The sequence below is a fragment of the Clarias gariepinus genome, chromosome 24 (genome assembly GCF_024256425.1).
Source record: "Clarias gariepinus isolate MV-2021 ecotype Netherlands chromosome 24, CGAR_prim_01v2, whole genome shotgun sequence".
In the NCBI taxonomy this organism is placed as follows: Eukaryota; Metazoa; Chordata; class Actinopteri; order Siluriformes; family Clariidae; genus Clarias; species Clarias gariepinus.
The window spans coordinates 19,965,099-19,980,457 of NC_071123.1; the positions used below are offsets into that span (position 1 = coordinate 19,965,099).

General features: G+C 33.7%; 1 protein-coding gene across 1 annotated transcript in view; it reads right to left on the bottom strand.

The window, feature by feature from the left end:
* The window catches only part of LOC128512617 (trichohyalin-like), a 179,794-nt gene that overhangs the window by 141,248 nt on the left and 23,187 nt on the right, over positions 1-15,359 (bottom strand). The gene's annotated exons all lie outside the window — the stretch shown is intronic.

The following is a 15,359-nucleotide window of genomic DNA, read 5'->3' on the forward strand; positions in this document are numbered from 1 at the left end:
ACAATCACAAGACACACTTCTAACTCACACACACACACCCTGGCCGAAGCCACTAATCCAACCACCTTTCCTCGACAGGGTGAACACCTAACAACCCCTCCCGCAAAGCATGATGGTTACTAGTCCCAAAACCCCGCCCACGCCACAATATTGTAAGACATTGTAATCTAATAAGAAGATCCCTGTGCCCTGAGAACAGACCCCTCACTGTGCTTCCTGATGTCTTATGTGGTAACACCTTCTATATCCTGTACCCAGACTAATATACATCCACATGGCTCTTGTCTGCTAGAACCCTTTTGTTTAATCAGGAGAATGTAAATGTATTTCCTCTCTCCTGTTGTCACTGAACACTGAAGAAATAATATTATGCCTCAATGTGTTCGATGCCTTTTATACATTAGAATTTTGAAAAAATAATATGTGAATATAGAAGCACATTATATCCATTTATATTTACAGTTCATGTTGTCGTACATCCTCAAAACACTAGTTGCTTCTATAATTAGTATTATAACATCTAGGAGCACAATCACCAGACTGTTAGGTCATGGGCGGTTATACAACCATTTCACTGCATATCATACTGTGTATGACTGTTTATGAGTGTATGTGACGAATAAAATTTGTACTGAATTTGAATTCAAACAAAGAATAAAGTGTCAGAGAACCTACTGATTCTTACTGTAAGTGCAGATGTGTTGATGGTTTTACAGATGTTTTCTGTCCATTATTTGTTTGTTTGCTTGTTTTGTGTTGGAATGTTTTCATTAAAACCTTAAAAATATATTGTGGTGGGATGCTCTGAGCAAATCCATATTTGAAATAACTTGAAAGTATTTTTCCATTACTGTGGAGTGTAAGTAGTGCTTCTTTTGTCCAAATCTAGCTTCTGTTCATTTAAGATTCTTATTTCATGTCACAAATGTGTTTTAGCAGTTTGTGGAATAATCAGTAGTGTTACATCCAATTACAGATTAATCATGTAACAATCAAACACAATAATGTATCTGATAAGGGAACTCACAGGCCACATGGCAAGAATGAGCCTGAAACCAGAGACAAAGCACAAAAGACACATTACAAGGTGCTGAGTTCAGAAATAGAGGGAAAAAACAAAACCTCAGCCTACTTGATTTCTGTTTTCTTTTTATGAATAAAATTATTGAGAGATAGATTTCTATAATCACATAATGATAAAAAAATAAGGGCATATGAAATATATGTTTTTCTTAAGCATTTAAAAATAAAAAATATACTTTCATATTGCTCCATGTGGCCCCCTGCTGGTGAGGTCTTAGATTGCAACATATGTAGCCTGTGTGTCTAAGACTTCACCGCGTTACACCCCAGCACACAGCATAGTGTTATGTAATACTATAATATGTATCATATTAAAAAAAAAAAAAACATTCTAAGGAAATCTTCAAATTGATATTTTTCCATACAGTACGCCCAACTGAAAGTAACATTTTTTTAAAATCGGGTTTATAAGTGTCAATCTAAAAAAAACTGTAATCCAACTCATGAATTCGTTACAAAAATCTATAGGATACATGTTTATTTCTGCAGTTTTAATACAAATTTTAATACAAACTTTTAAAGAAAATACGTTATTTTGAAAATAAATAATAATAATCAGTTGCCCTACAGGATTATGTTTAAGACCAGGCCTGAAATGTTGCAACACTTTGCCACACTGGAACCCTTTTGGGGGTCTCTAGAAACCCTTTAAACATACCAGTTCAATGTTTTTTGTCTCTCTTACCACGTTAGAATTTAAAAGATATAAAACATTTGTCATAATAATAATAAATACAGGAAGGAGCTTAACGTTAAAAAAAAAAAAAAAAACTCTTGAAATCCCAAAATGTGTGTAAGAATACTAATGTACGCTTTATGGCAATGCTCACCCAGGTACTAGAGGACATGCATCAACATCATCATCATCATAATAATAAATGCACAATATTTTACAGATTGCTCTATGAAAATAACTAACAGATAATTGAAGAAACAACCTTTTTTTCAATTAAACCCATCATGACAAAAAAAAACTTGTTACTGAGATGAAATAAAGTTTTTTAGTTAATGAAATAAAAAAAATGAAAAAATAACATAATACCCATTCACGACTAGCAGAAAGCTGCTAAGAAAATGTATTATATGAAAAATTCTTTTCTTAGTTTTTTATTACATCAACACATACAGTACTTTGGGATCCTAATGGAGCAGATGGGACAAGATGAGGATCATGGCGTCCTAGAGTAGAAAAAAGAAGCGACTTTATATTACACTAGTGATCTATGGGCAAATGCATCAGCATGTCTGTGAAGCCATTTCAAACTATAAAGGCTGACAACTTAACTTTTATGAGACAAAATATTGACTGAAAATGTAATTTTGTTTTTTGAATTATGTAACATTAACCCTGCAATTTGACCTCAATTAATCATGGTGTGTTTTGTCCCTCACAGCTCTGGATAAGGGGACACTGCAGTTACCCAACAGTGTACCAACAACCTGATTCCAGTTTAGACTGTATGACTCGAGACGATCTATCAGTGTGTATGTCAGTGTGGAGACATCAGCAATATTCACTTTCCCTGCTGAGTTAATACTTATAGGAACATTGAGGATGCTGTTCATGTTCCATCTGTTGTCTCATCTGCATCTGTTTGTCCTATGAGCAGCAATGCTGTGTGTCCACATGTAGGACAAGTCTTTGTTAGATATAGACAATTTAAAGGTGACACCTGTTTGACAATTAATTGAATTAGGTTAAGTACTCACTGTTGTGAGATACAGCTGATGCACTGCTAAGAATGAACACGTGTACTTTCTGACTCGAAACATGGTTGTACCTCCGTTTTGGTGGTTGTTACATCAAGCAGGAAGGACATGTACTGGAGAGGACAAATGCTAGCCTTGTCACTAGTTTCTGACTGATGGTGAGCTACCTTTTTTCTTTTTTTTTTTTTTTAGAATTTTAATAAAAGCTTGCTAAGGGTCATTCAACCACATATTGGTTTGTGTATGTATATTTTAATAATTAAATTACAATATATATATATATAAAAAAAAAATTGGTATTAAAGATGTATGTTGTACAATTGGAAAAAAAATTAACTCACTGCAAGCTCAATATTGTCATGACATTTATACTCATGATGTCAAATGTAAATGTCTAACCATAACTGTATTGGACATCTGGGACAAGTACTTAATTATTTTACCAGAAATGTTACTGTTTGCCTGAGATCTTTTATTACTAGAGCAAATCCATAGATGTGTTTATATGGAAGTATAATAGTGCCAAAATTCCTCAAAGCAAAATAGCAGGTTGAATTACATGAACTGAAAAAAACGTGTTGCAATAAATATGTTGCAAAAAAAAGTGATTTACATGCGCAGTACATCAGATAGCCAAGGAGCAGGACAAGACGTCTTCCTTGGTTTAGATGACAGCGGGCAAAGGAGATCTATGGATGAGGAGAGAGAGGAGAGGAAAGTTTCAGTCGCAGCCTCTAGTGGTAAAGAGGAGAAGGAGTCTGAGTCTGGGAGGAATGATAGGGTGTATGAAGACACAGAGGAAGGCAAGACAGAGTGAAGGTTTTTGCGGGTAAAAGAGACATTTTGGTGGTTAGGTTTACATAGAATGGGAAGGGTTATGGTAAAAAATAGTACCTAACAACCTTTCGTCAAACTCAATCTTGACAGTTTTATTGCCCCTTTTATGACCTTTTATGACCTTTGAGTTGACCTTTGGATGACCTTTAGGATTTTTTATGACCTGGAGTTTCCGATAAAAAAGGGGGGGGGGGGGGTTGTGGTGGTAACGATGCTTATGCGCTAGACATCGTTTTATTCACTTATTTAATTTATTTATTCCATAGATTTATTTCATTTATATACGTATTTATTTATATACGTATTTATTTATTTATTTATTATAAGAATTTGTTCAGGGTGTTTTTATATGAAAAAATATGCTTGGTGCGGGGACTCGATTTCAAGGTGCTTGTGTTTAACTATTAAGACAGGGTGAATTTATTTATTACCAAAGGGTGAACAATGAAACATTTTATTAACTTTGGTAAAAAAAAACTTGATGAGTTTTGAATGACTGAAGACTGTTGAAGTTGTTAGTTTTTAAGTTACTTAAAGAGAAGAAGAATAAACGTTACCAGAGGGCGAGAGCCCCGAGTCGTTGAAGAAGAAGGAAAAAGTTGGTCTCGATGATACGCCTAAAACGTTGTTGCGAACATGCCCGCGAGTCTAAGAAAAGAGTAAAGAAGACAAGCGCGAGGTCTGCGCGTAAACGTTTTTGCAGCGTGAGCTTGTCCGATGTTAAGAGCGTGTAGCGCATGAACAGCGAGTTCGCATCTGGTACGGCCAGAGTTTGGTGAAAGGGGAATCAAACGGGTTTCCTCTCGAGCGCTGTGATTGGCCGGATCTGCGTGTGACGGAACCCCGCCTCCGCCTCTTCTGCTTAGTCGCGAAAGGTGTTTATTTTTCAGTGCTCATCTAACTCTGTTGTTCTGAACACAGTTTTTAGGTAGGACTGTGCCTGTTATGTCTTTTAAAAAGTTCTCTAACACTAGAGCTGAGGTGACCGCGTGTGTAGTGATTAGTAATAATAGAAGGAACAAAAGTTGATCCGTGAATTATCAGTGCACTTTGTGCCATGATCATTTTGTCAGGAATGGTATGATGAACTGATCCAACAGATCGGGTAAAAGTCTAGCCGGTTTTACATATGCTTATATATATATACGAGGACCATGTGTTAAAAACCTGGTACTATAGTTTTCTTGAAAAGAACAAATCTGCGTTCTGTTTGTCATAGCAGGGGTTGTAATGGCATAGAGGTGTTAGTTAACATCCATTATCAGATTAGGATGTAATAAAAGTTTAGCCAGATATTTTTTTTCATGGGGAGAGGGGGGCTAATGTTTAATAGCATTGTTTATAAAATGTTTACGCCAAGTGTGTGAGTGTGCGTATGTGTTTATGTCCATGCATGTGTAGCAGATTTTATATTTAAATTTAATTTCACTCAGAATCTGTCTTTTTATATTAATTCTTTCATATTTTGATATTTTACACTCTGGAAATGATTGTTTTATTGCTTATTTATTTTAATCTTATTGGTTTGCACTTGTGTTAAAATATTCGGATATGCTTTGTGACTGCTAAAAATGGGACACGGCCCCTTTAAGAGTTACCGCTTTTCCGGTTCCGGCTGCTCACCTTTAGTTCGCGCGCGGTAAGCGTGGCTGGAGTGAGGTGAGTTCTGATGGAGCTCTAGCGAAAAAAAAAAGAAAAGTTTAATTATAGTTGGTTTATTGCGAGTAAAATGTATTTTTGTGATAAATATGCAATTTAACTGTAAGGAAGCCAGAATAGAGATTGTTTAATGCATGTTTTCTTTGGAAGTGACAGTGTATGTATGTTTGAATTCCATGGCTAAAATGATCTATTTTGACTCGCAGGTCATTTATAAGCAAACATGAAGTTTTTTTCTATTCATTTGGTTTTTAATTTATTTAGAATAATAAAAAATATATGTTCTTTTGGAATATTTGTTGTCCGGTCTCCTTCAATTCACAACACAACGCAGAGACAAACCGGTCACACATGGGGTTGTAATAATATCTAGGTAGAGAAACATTCACACAGGGTTAGGAATCCCCCTTACAGTTTTAATTTGATGTTTCACTAGACCCTAACATATAAGTTGAGTTAGCTCTCAATGCTTTCAAAATAGCCGGTAATGGGAGTTACACAAAGTATTTTCTTCAAAAAATCTTAACAAAAACCGATCTGAAGTAAACAGATCAGTAAATGTTCTTGGCTTGTTCTTGAGGGTTTATTATTTTTTTTGTTTTCTTCCTCCTCACACTAAACCTTCACGCTCGAAAGTTCGGTTAGCTGCCATTGCTAGGTGTAAATATAATGTCATTTTAGAAACTTTTCAGAAAACTCTTAGAAAAACATCTGAGGTAAAAGTTGTTTTTCCTCTTCTTTTTCTTCCAGGTTTTGTCTTCCATTACAGTATTTCTTAACCCAAGTTAAAAGTAATTAGACTGGATTTTTAGCTACACAAATAATTGTTTGTAAAAAAAATCTAACATACTGTATCCGAGTTAGAAGTTAATACTGTTGAATGTTTACACTTGTTTCATCGGTCATTAAACTTACACATATGACATTTCTTTTAGGTTTTATTAGTAAATGTTGTGAGCAATACTTTTATTTTAGAAACTCTAAAAAAAAAATAAATAAATCTAACAAAATGTAAAAGTAGAAGTTCTTGATTGTTTAGACATGGTTCCTTTGTCACTAAACCTTCACGCAAGATCTGTTAAGCATCAAGGCTATGTGTCTAAGTATAATGTTGTTTTAGAAACTTTTCAGAAAACTCTTCTAACACATCTTAGGAAATAGTTTTTGTTCTCGAAGGTTTTGTCTTTGATTACAATATTTCTTCACCCATGAAAGTTACTACACCGGAATTAGCTGCACATTATTTTTCATAAAAATCCAACAACGTATTTGAGTTAGAAGTTGATACTGTTAAATGATTAGACTTGATTCCTCTGTGATTAAACTTACATGCATAATTTCTTTTTTAGTAATTGTTGTGAGTAATCATTTTATTTCAGAAACTTTTTTAAAAAAAAAACATCTAACAAAATTTAAAAGTAGAGGTTCTTAATTGTGACTTGTTTCATCTGTCACTAAACCTAAATGTATGAAAGATCTGTTTAATCGTCAAGGCTAAGTGTAAGTACAATGTCGTTTTAGAAACTTTTCAGAAAACTTACACATCACGGGCATTAGTTTTTGTTCTTGACGGTTTTGTCTTTGATTACAATATTTCTTCACCTAAGTTATATGTTATTTCACTGGAATTTTAGTTATGCAAATGATTTCTTCATTCATAAAAATCAAACAACGTATCTGAGAAAAAAAAAAACTGATGTCCTTCGTAATTTTGTCTTGTTTTCTAGTAGGTGTGTCTGTGTACCTGTGTTTGTGGGGATGCAACAAGAGGGTGAATAAAAAAAAAAAATAAATAAATAAAAAAAAAAATGCACAATGAGTTCTTAAACTTCTGTTACAAACCTAAGTTAAAGTCAACGTTCTTTATGGTTTTGCCCTGTGCCGCTAGGCCTTTACTTTTGAAAGTTCGGGTAACTAAATGTGAATATTAAATCTTTATATGCACTGTAATTTTTGAACATTAAACATTTTAAAAGTAAAAATTTAGCAATATACTTTATTTGAGGTAATTGTTGTTTTTTTCCCCCATGTTTCCTCTGCCACTAATGCCTGAAAGTTCTGTCAGGGGTCATAGAGGTAATAGTTAATAGAAGATAAGCCTTTAGAAGCATTTACAACGTTTGAGTGTCCTTGTGCCTGATGTAGTAAAAGCTTGGACAGACAACTGTCAAGTCAAAAGAAGATGCTAAACTTCTGTTAGAAACTTTTCTCAAAAATCTAAGGTAAAAGTCAGCAATCTTTAGGGATTTGTCTTGTTTCCCTGCATCACTATGCTTTCACCTGTGAAAGTTCTGGTAGCTAAATGTGAATATTAAACTCTATATATGCAATGCATATTTTGACTTCAAAGTCTTTTTTTCATAAACTTTTAGCAGCATACTGTATTTGAGGGAAATGTTTACGATGTCTGTCGCTAAACCTTCATGTATGAAGATCTGTTAAGCGTCATGGCTATGTGTTTTTTTTTATTTTTTTTTATAATGTTTTAGAAACTTTTCAGAAAACTCTTTTAACACATCCCGGGCAACAGTTGTTTTTGATGTTTTTCTTCCATTACAATATTTCTTTACCTATGAAAGTAAGTGCACCGGAATTTTAGCTATACAAATTATATATAAAATGATATATAAAATCAAACAACATATCTAAGGGTAAAAAAAAAAACTGATATCCTTAATAATTTTGTCTTTTTTTCTAGTAGGTGTGTCTGCGTACCTATGTTTATGGGGATGTAACAAGAGGGTAGATTAAAAATAATAGTAAATGCACAATGAGCTGTTGAACTTTTCCTAAAATCTAAGTCAACGTTCTTTATGCTTTTGCCTTGTTTTCCCTGTCACTATGCCTTCACTCGCGAAAGTCCGGGTAGCTTAATATGAATATTAAAGTTTATATGAATTGCAGTTCTGACTACACAGTCTTTTTCTTTTCATAAACATTTACCAGCATACTTTATCTGAGGGAAATGGTTGTGTTGTCTATCCCTAAACCTTCATGTATGAAAGATCTGTTAAGCGTCAAGGCTAAATGTAAGTATAAGGTAGTTTTAGAAACTTTTCAGAAAACTCTTCTAACACATCCTAGGCAACAGTTATTGTTCTTGTTGTTTTTTTGTTCTATTACCAATATTTCTTTACCTAAGTTAAAAGTAATTAGACCGGAATTTTAGCTACACAAATAATTTTTTTGTAAAAATCTAACATACTGTATCCGAGTTAGAAGTTGATACTGTTGAATGATTACACCTGATTCCTCTGTCATTAAACTTACATGTATGAAATTTCTTTTAGTTTCTTGTAGTAATTGTTGTGAGTAATAATTTTATTTCAGAAACTTAAAAAAAAACATCTAACAAAATTGTAAAAACAGAAGTTCTTGATTGTTTAGACTTGGTTCCTCAGTCACTAAACCTTCACGCTTGAAGGAGCTGTTAAGCATCAAGGCTATGTTTAAGTATAATGGGGTTTTAGAAACTTTTCAGAAAACTCTTCTAACAAATCACGGGTATTAGTTGATGTTCTTGGCGGTTTTGTCTTTTATTACAATATTTTGGTCACCTATAAATGTTGAAAGTTATAGCACCGGAATTTTAGCTAGGCAAATGATTTCTTCATTCATAAAAATCAAACAACGTATCAGAAAAAAAAAAGGTTTTGTCTTGTTTTCTTGTATATGTGTCTGCGTACGTGTGTATGTGTGTTTGTGAGGACGTAAGAAGAGGGTGGATAAAAAAAAAAAATGCACAATGAGTTGTTAAACTTCTGTTACAAACCTAAGTTAAAGTCAACGTTCTTCATGGTTTTGTCCTGCGCCGTTATTCCTTTACTTTAGACAATTTTGACTACATAGTCTTTTTTTTTTTTTTTATAAACATTTAGCAACATACTTAATTTGAGGGAATTGTTGATGTTTTTCATGTCTCCTCTGTCACTAATGCCTGAAAGTTCGGTCAGGGGTCATAGGGTGATAGTTAATAGAAGAAAAGGGTTTAGGAGCATTTACGACGGGCGAGTGTCCTTGTGCCTGATGATGTAGTAAAAGCTTGGCCAGACAACTTAAAGTTCAAAGGAGATGCTAAACTTCTGTTAGAAACTTTTCTCAAAAACCTAAAGGTAAAAGTCAAAATTCTTTTTACGGTCTTGTCTTGTTTTCCCTGCATCACTATGCCTTCACCTGTGAAAGTTAAGGTAGCTAAATGTGAATAATAAAGTTTATTTGCTTTGCAATATTGACTACACGGTCTTTTTCTTTTTTAAAAACTTTAAGCAACATACTGTATTTGAGGGACTTGTTACGGTGTCTGTCACTAAGCCTTCATGTATGAAAGATCTGTTAAGCGTCACGGCTATGTGTAAGTACGATGTCATTTTAGAAACTTTTTCAGAAAAACTAACACATCTGAGGCAACATTTGTTGTTCTTCAGTGTTTTGTCTCCCATTACAATATAATATAGTATATTATGTTTTTGACCTGTAGGGCCCATTCACTCCATCTGACAGTAAAACATAATATACTATATTATATTGTAATGGGAGACAAAACACTGAAGAACAACAAATGTTGCCTCAGATGTGTTAGTTTTTCTGAAAAAGTTTCTAAAATGACATCGTACTTACACATAGCCGTGACGCTTAACAGATCTTTCATACATGAAGGCTTAGTGACAGACACCGTAACAAGTCCCTCAAATACAGTATGTTGCTTAAAGTTTTTAAAAAAGAAAAAGACCGTGTAGTCAATATTGCAAAGCAAATAAACTTTATTATTCACATTTAGCTACCTTAACTTTCACAGGTGAAGGCATAGTGATGCAGGGAAAACAAGACAAGACCGTAAAAAGAATTTTGACTTTTACCTTTAGGTTTTTGAGAAAAGTTTCTAACAGAAGTTTAGCATCTCCTTTGAACTTTAAGTTGTCTGGCCAAGCTTTTACTACATCATCAGGCACAAGGACACTCGCCCGTCGTAAATGCTCCTAAACCCTTTTCTTCTATTAACTATCACCCTATGACCCCTGACCGAACTTTCAGGCATTAGTGACAGAGGAGACATGAAAAACATCAACAATTCCCTCAAATTAAGTATGTTGCTAAATGTTTATAAAAAAAAAAAAAAAAGACTATGTAGTCAAAATTGTCTAAAGTAAAGGAATAACGGCGCAGGACAAAACCATGAAGAACGTTGACTTTAACTTAGGTTTGTAACAGAAGTTTAACAACTCATTGTGCATTTTTTTTTTTTATCCACCCTCTTCTTACGTCCTCACAAACACACATACACACGTACGCAGACACATATACAAGAAAACAAGACAAAACCTTTTTTTTTTCTGATACGTTGTTTGATTTTTATGAATGAAGAAATCATTTGCCTAGCTAAAATTCCGGTGCTATAACTTTCAACATTTATAGGTGACCAAAATATTGTAATAAAAGACAAAACCGCCAAGAACATCAACTAATACCCGTGATTTGTTAGAAGAGTTTTCTGAAAAGTTTCTAAAACCCCATTATACTTAAACATAGCCTTGATGCTTAACAGCTCCTTCAAGCGTGAAGGTTTAGTGACTGAGGAACCAAGTCTAAACAATCAAGAACTTCTGTTTTTACAATTTTGTTAGATGTTTTTTTTTAAGTTTCTGAAATAAAATTATTACTCACAACAATTACTACAAGAAACTAAAAGAAATTTCATACATGTAAGTTTAATGACAGAGGAATCAGGTGTAATCATTCAACAGTATCAACTTCTAACTCGGATACAGTATGTTAGATTTTTACAAAAAAATTATTTGTGTAGCTAAAATTCCGGTCTAATTACTTTTAACTTAGGTAAAGAAATATTGGTAATAGAACAAAAAAACAACAAGAACAATAACTGTTGCCTAGGATGTGTTAGAAGAGTTTTCTGAAAAGTTTCTAAAACTACCTTATACTTACATTTAGCCTTGACGCTTAACAGATCTTTCATACATGAAGGTTTAGGGATAGACAACACAACCATTTCCCTCAGATAAAGTATGCTGGTAAATGTTTATGAAAAGAAAAAGACTGTGTAGTCAGAACTGCAATTCATATAAACTTTAATATTCATATTAAGCTACCCGGACTTTCGCGAGTGAAGGCATAGTGACAGGGAAAACAAGGCAAAAGCATAAAGAACGTTGACTTAGATTTTAGGAAAAGTTCAACAGCTCATTGTGCATTTACTATTATTTTTAATCTACCCTCTTGTTACATCCCCATAAACATAGGTACGCAGACACACCTACTAGAAAAAAAGACAAAATTATTAAGGATATCAGTTTTTTTTTTTACCCTTAGATATGTTGTTTGATTTTATATATCATTTTATATATAATTTGTATAGCTAAAATTCCGGTGCACTTACTTTCATAGGTAAAGAAATATTGTAATGGAAGAAAAACATCAAAAACAACTGTTGCCCGGGATGTGTTAAAAGAGTTTTCTGAAAAGTTTCTAAAACATTATAAAAAAAAATAAAAAAAAACACATAGCCATGACGCTTAACAGATCTTCATACATGAAGGTTTAGCGACAGACATCGTAAACATTTCCCTCAAATACAGTATGCTGCTAAAAGTTTATGAAAAAAAGACTTTGAAGTCAAAATATGCATTGCATATATAGAGTTTAATATTCACATTTAGCTACCAGAACTTTCACAGGTGAAAGCATAGTGATGCAGGGAAACAAGACAAATCCCTAAAGATTGCTGACTTTTACCTTAGATTTTTGAGAAAAGTTTCTAACAGAAGTTTAGCATCTTCTTTTGACTTGACAGTTGTCTGTCCAAGCTTTTACTACATCAGGCACAAGGACACTCAAACGTTGTAAATGCTTCTAAAGGCTTATCTTCTATTAACTATTACCTCTATGACCCCTGACAGAACTTTCAGGCATTAGTGGCAGAGGAAACATGGGGGAAAAAAACAACAATTACCTCAAATAAAGTATATTGCTAAATTTTTACTTTTAAAATGTTTAATGTTCAAAAATTACAGTGCATATAAAGATTTAATATTCACATTTAGTTACCCGAACTTTCAAAAGTAAAGGCCTAGCGGCACAGGGCAAAACCATAAAGAACGTTGACTTTAACTTAGGTTTGTAACAGAAGTTTAAGAACTCATTGTGCATTTTTTTTTTTATTTATTTTTTTTTTTTTTTTATTCACCCTCTTGTTGCATCCCCACAAACACAGGTACACAGACACACCTACTAGAAAACAAGACAAAATTACGAAGGACATCAGTTTTTTTTTTTCTCAGATACGTTGTTTGATTTTTATGAATGAAGAAATCATTTGCATAACTAAAATTCCAGTGAAATAACATATAACTTAGGTGAAGAAATATTGTAATCAAAGACAAAACCGTCAAGAACAAAAACTAATGCCCGTGATGTGTAAGTTTTCTGAAAAGTTTCTAAAACGACATTGTACTTACACTTAGCCTTGACGATTAAACAGATCTTTCATACATTTAGGTTTAGTGACAGATGAAACAAGTCACAATTAAGAACCTCTACTTTTAAATTTTGTTAGATGTTTTTTTTTTAAAAAAGTTTCTGAAATAAAATGATTACTCACAACAATTACTAAAAAAGAAATTATGCATGTAAGTTTAATCACAGAGGAATCAAGTCTAATCATTTAACAGTATCAACTTCTAACTCAAATACGTTGTTGGATTTTTATGAAAAATAATGTGCAGCTAATTCCGGTGTAGTAACTTTCATGGGTGAAGAAATATTGTAATCAAAGACAAAACCTTCGAGAACAAAAACTATTTCCTAAGATGTGTTAGAAGAGTTTTCTGAAAAGTTTCTAAAACAACATTATACTTAGACACATAGCCTTGATGCTTAACAGATCTTGCGTGAAGGTTTAGTGACAAAGGAACCATGTCTAAACAATCAAGAACTTCTACTTTTACATTTTGTTAGATTTATTTATTTTTTTTTTAGAGTTTCTAAAATAAAAGTATTGCTCACAACATTTACTAATAAAACCTAAAAGAAATGTCATATGTGTAAGTTTAATGACCGATGAAACAAGTGTAAACATTCAACAGTATTAACTTCTAACTCGGATACAGTATGTTAGATTTTTTTTACAAACAATTATTTGTGTAGCTAAAAATCCAGTCTAATTACTTTTAACTTGGGTTAAGAAATACTGTAATGGAAGACAAAACCTGGAAGAAAAAGAAGAGGAAAAACAACTTTTACCTCAGATGTTTTTCTAAGAGTTTTCTGAAAAGTTTCTAAAATGACATTATATTTACACCTAGCAATGGCAGCTAACCGAACTTTCGAGCGTGAAGGTTTAGTGTGAGGAGGAAGAAAACAAAAAAAATAATAAACCCTCAAGAACAAGCCAAGAACATTTACTGATCTGTTTACTTCAGATCGGTTTTTGTTAAGATTTTTTGAAGAAAATACTTTGTGTAACTCCCATTACCGGCTATTTTGAAAGCATTGAGAGCTAACTCAACTTATATGTTAGGGTCTAGTGAAACATCAAATTAAAACTGTAAGGGGGATTCCTAACCCTGTGTGAATGTTTCTCTACCTAGATATTATTACAACCCCATGTGTGACCGGTTTGTCTCTGCGTTGTGTTGTGAATTGAAGGAGACCGGACAACAAATATTCCAAAAGAACATATATTTTTTATTATTCTAAATAAATTAAAAACCAAATGAATAGAAAAAAACTTCATGTTTGCTTATAAATGACCTGCGAGTCAAAATAGATCATTTTAGCCATGGAATTCAAACATACATACACTGTCACTTCCAAAGAAAACATGCATTAAACAATCTCTATTCTGGCTTCCTTACAGTTAAATTGCATATTTATCACAAAAATACATTTTACTCGCAATAAACCAACTATAATTAAACTTTTCTTTTTTTTTTCGCTAGAGCTCCATCAGAACTCACCTCACTCCAGCCACGCTTACCGCGCGCGAACTAAAGGTGAGCAGCCGGAACCGGAAAAGCGGTAACTCTTAAAGGGGCCGTGTCCCATTTTTAGCAGTCACAAAGCATATCCGAATATTTTAACACAAGTGCAAACCAATAAGATTAAAATAAATAAGCAATAAAACAATCATTTCCAGAGTGTAAAATATCAAAATATGAAAGAATTAATATAAAAAGACAGATTCTGAGTGAAATTAAATTTAAATATAAAATCTGCTACACATGCATGGACATAAACACATACGCACACTCACACACTTGGCGTAAACATTTTATAAACAATGCTATTAAACATTAGCCCCCCTCTCCCCATGAAAAAAAATATCTGGCTAAACTTTTATTACATCCTAATCTGATAATGGATGTTAACTAACACCTCTATGCCATTACAACCCCTGCTATGACAAACAGAACGCAGATTTGTTCTTTTCAAGAAAACTATAGTACCAGGTTTTTAACACATGGTCCTCGTATATATATATAAGCATATGTAAAACCAGCTAGACTTTTACCCAAACTGTTGGATCAGTTCATCATACCATTCCTGACAAAATGATCATGGCACAAAGTGCACTGATAATTCACTTTTGTTCCTTCTATTATTACTAATCACTACACACGCGGTCACCTCAGCTCTAGTGTTAGAGAACTTTTTAAAAGACATAACAGGCACAGTCCTACCTAAAAACTGTGTTCAGAACAACAGAGTTAGATGAGCACTGAAAAATAAACACCTTTCGCGACTAAGCAGAAGAGGCGGAGGCGGGGTTCCGTCACACGCAGATCCGGCCAATCACAGCGCTCGAGAGGAAACCCGTTTGATTCCCCTTTCACCAAACTCTGGCCGTACCAGATGCGAACTCGCTGTTCATGCGCTACACGCTCTTAACATCGGACAAGCTCACGCTGCAAAAACGTTTACGCGCAGACCTCGCGCTTGTCTTCTTTACTCTTTTCTTAGACTCGCGGGCATGTTCGCAACAACGTTTTAGGCGTATCATCGAGACCAACTTTTTCCTTCTTCTTCAACGACTCGGGGCTCTCGCCCTCTGGTAACGT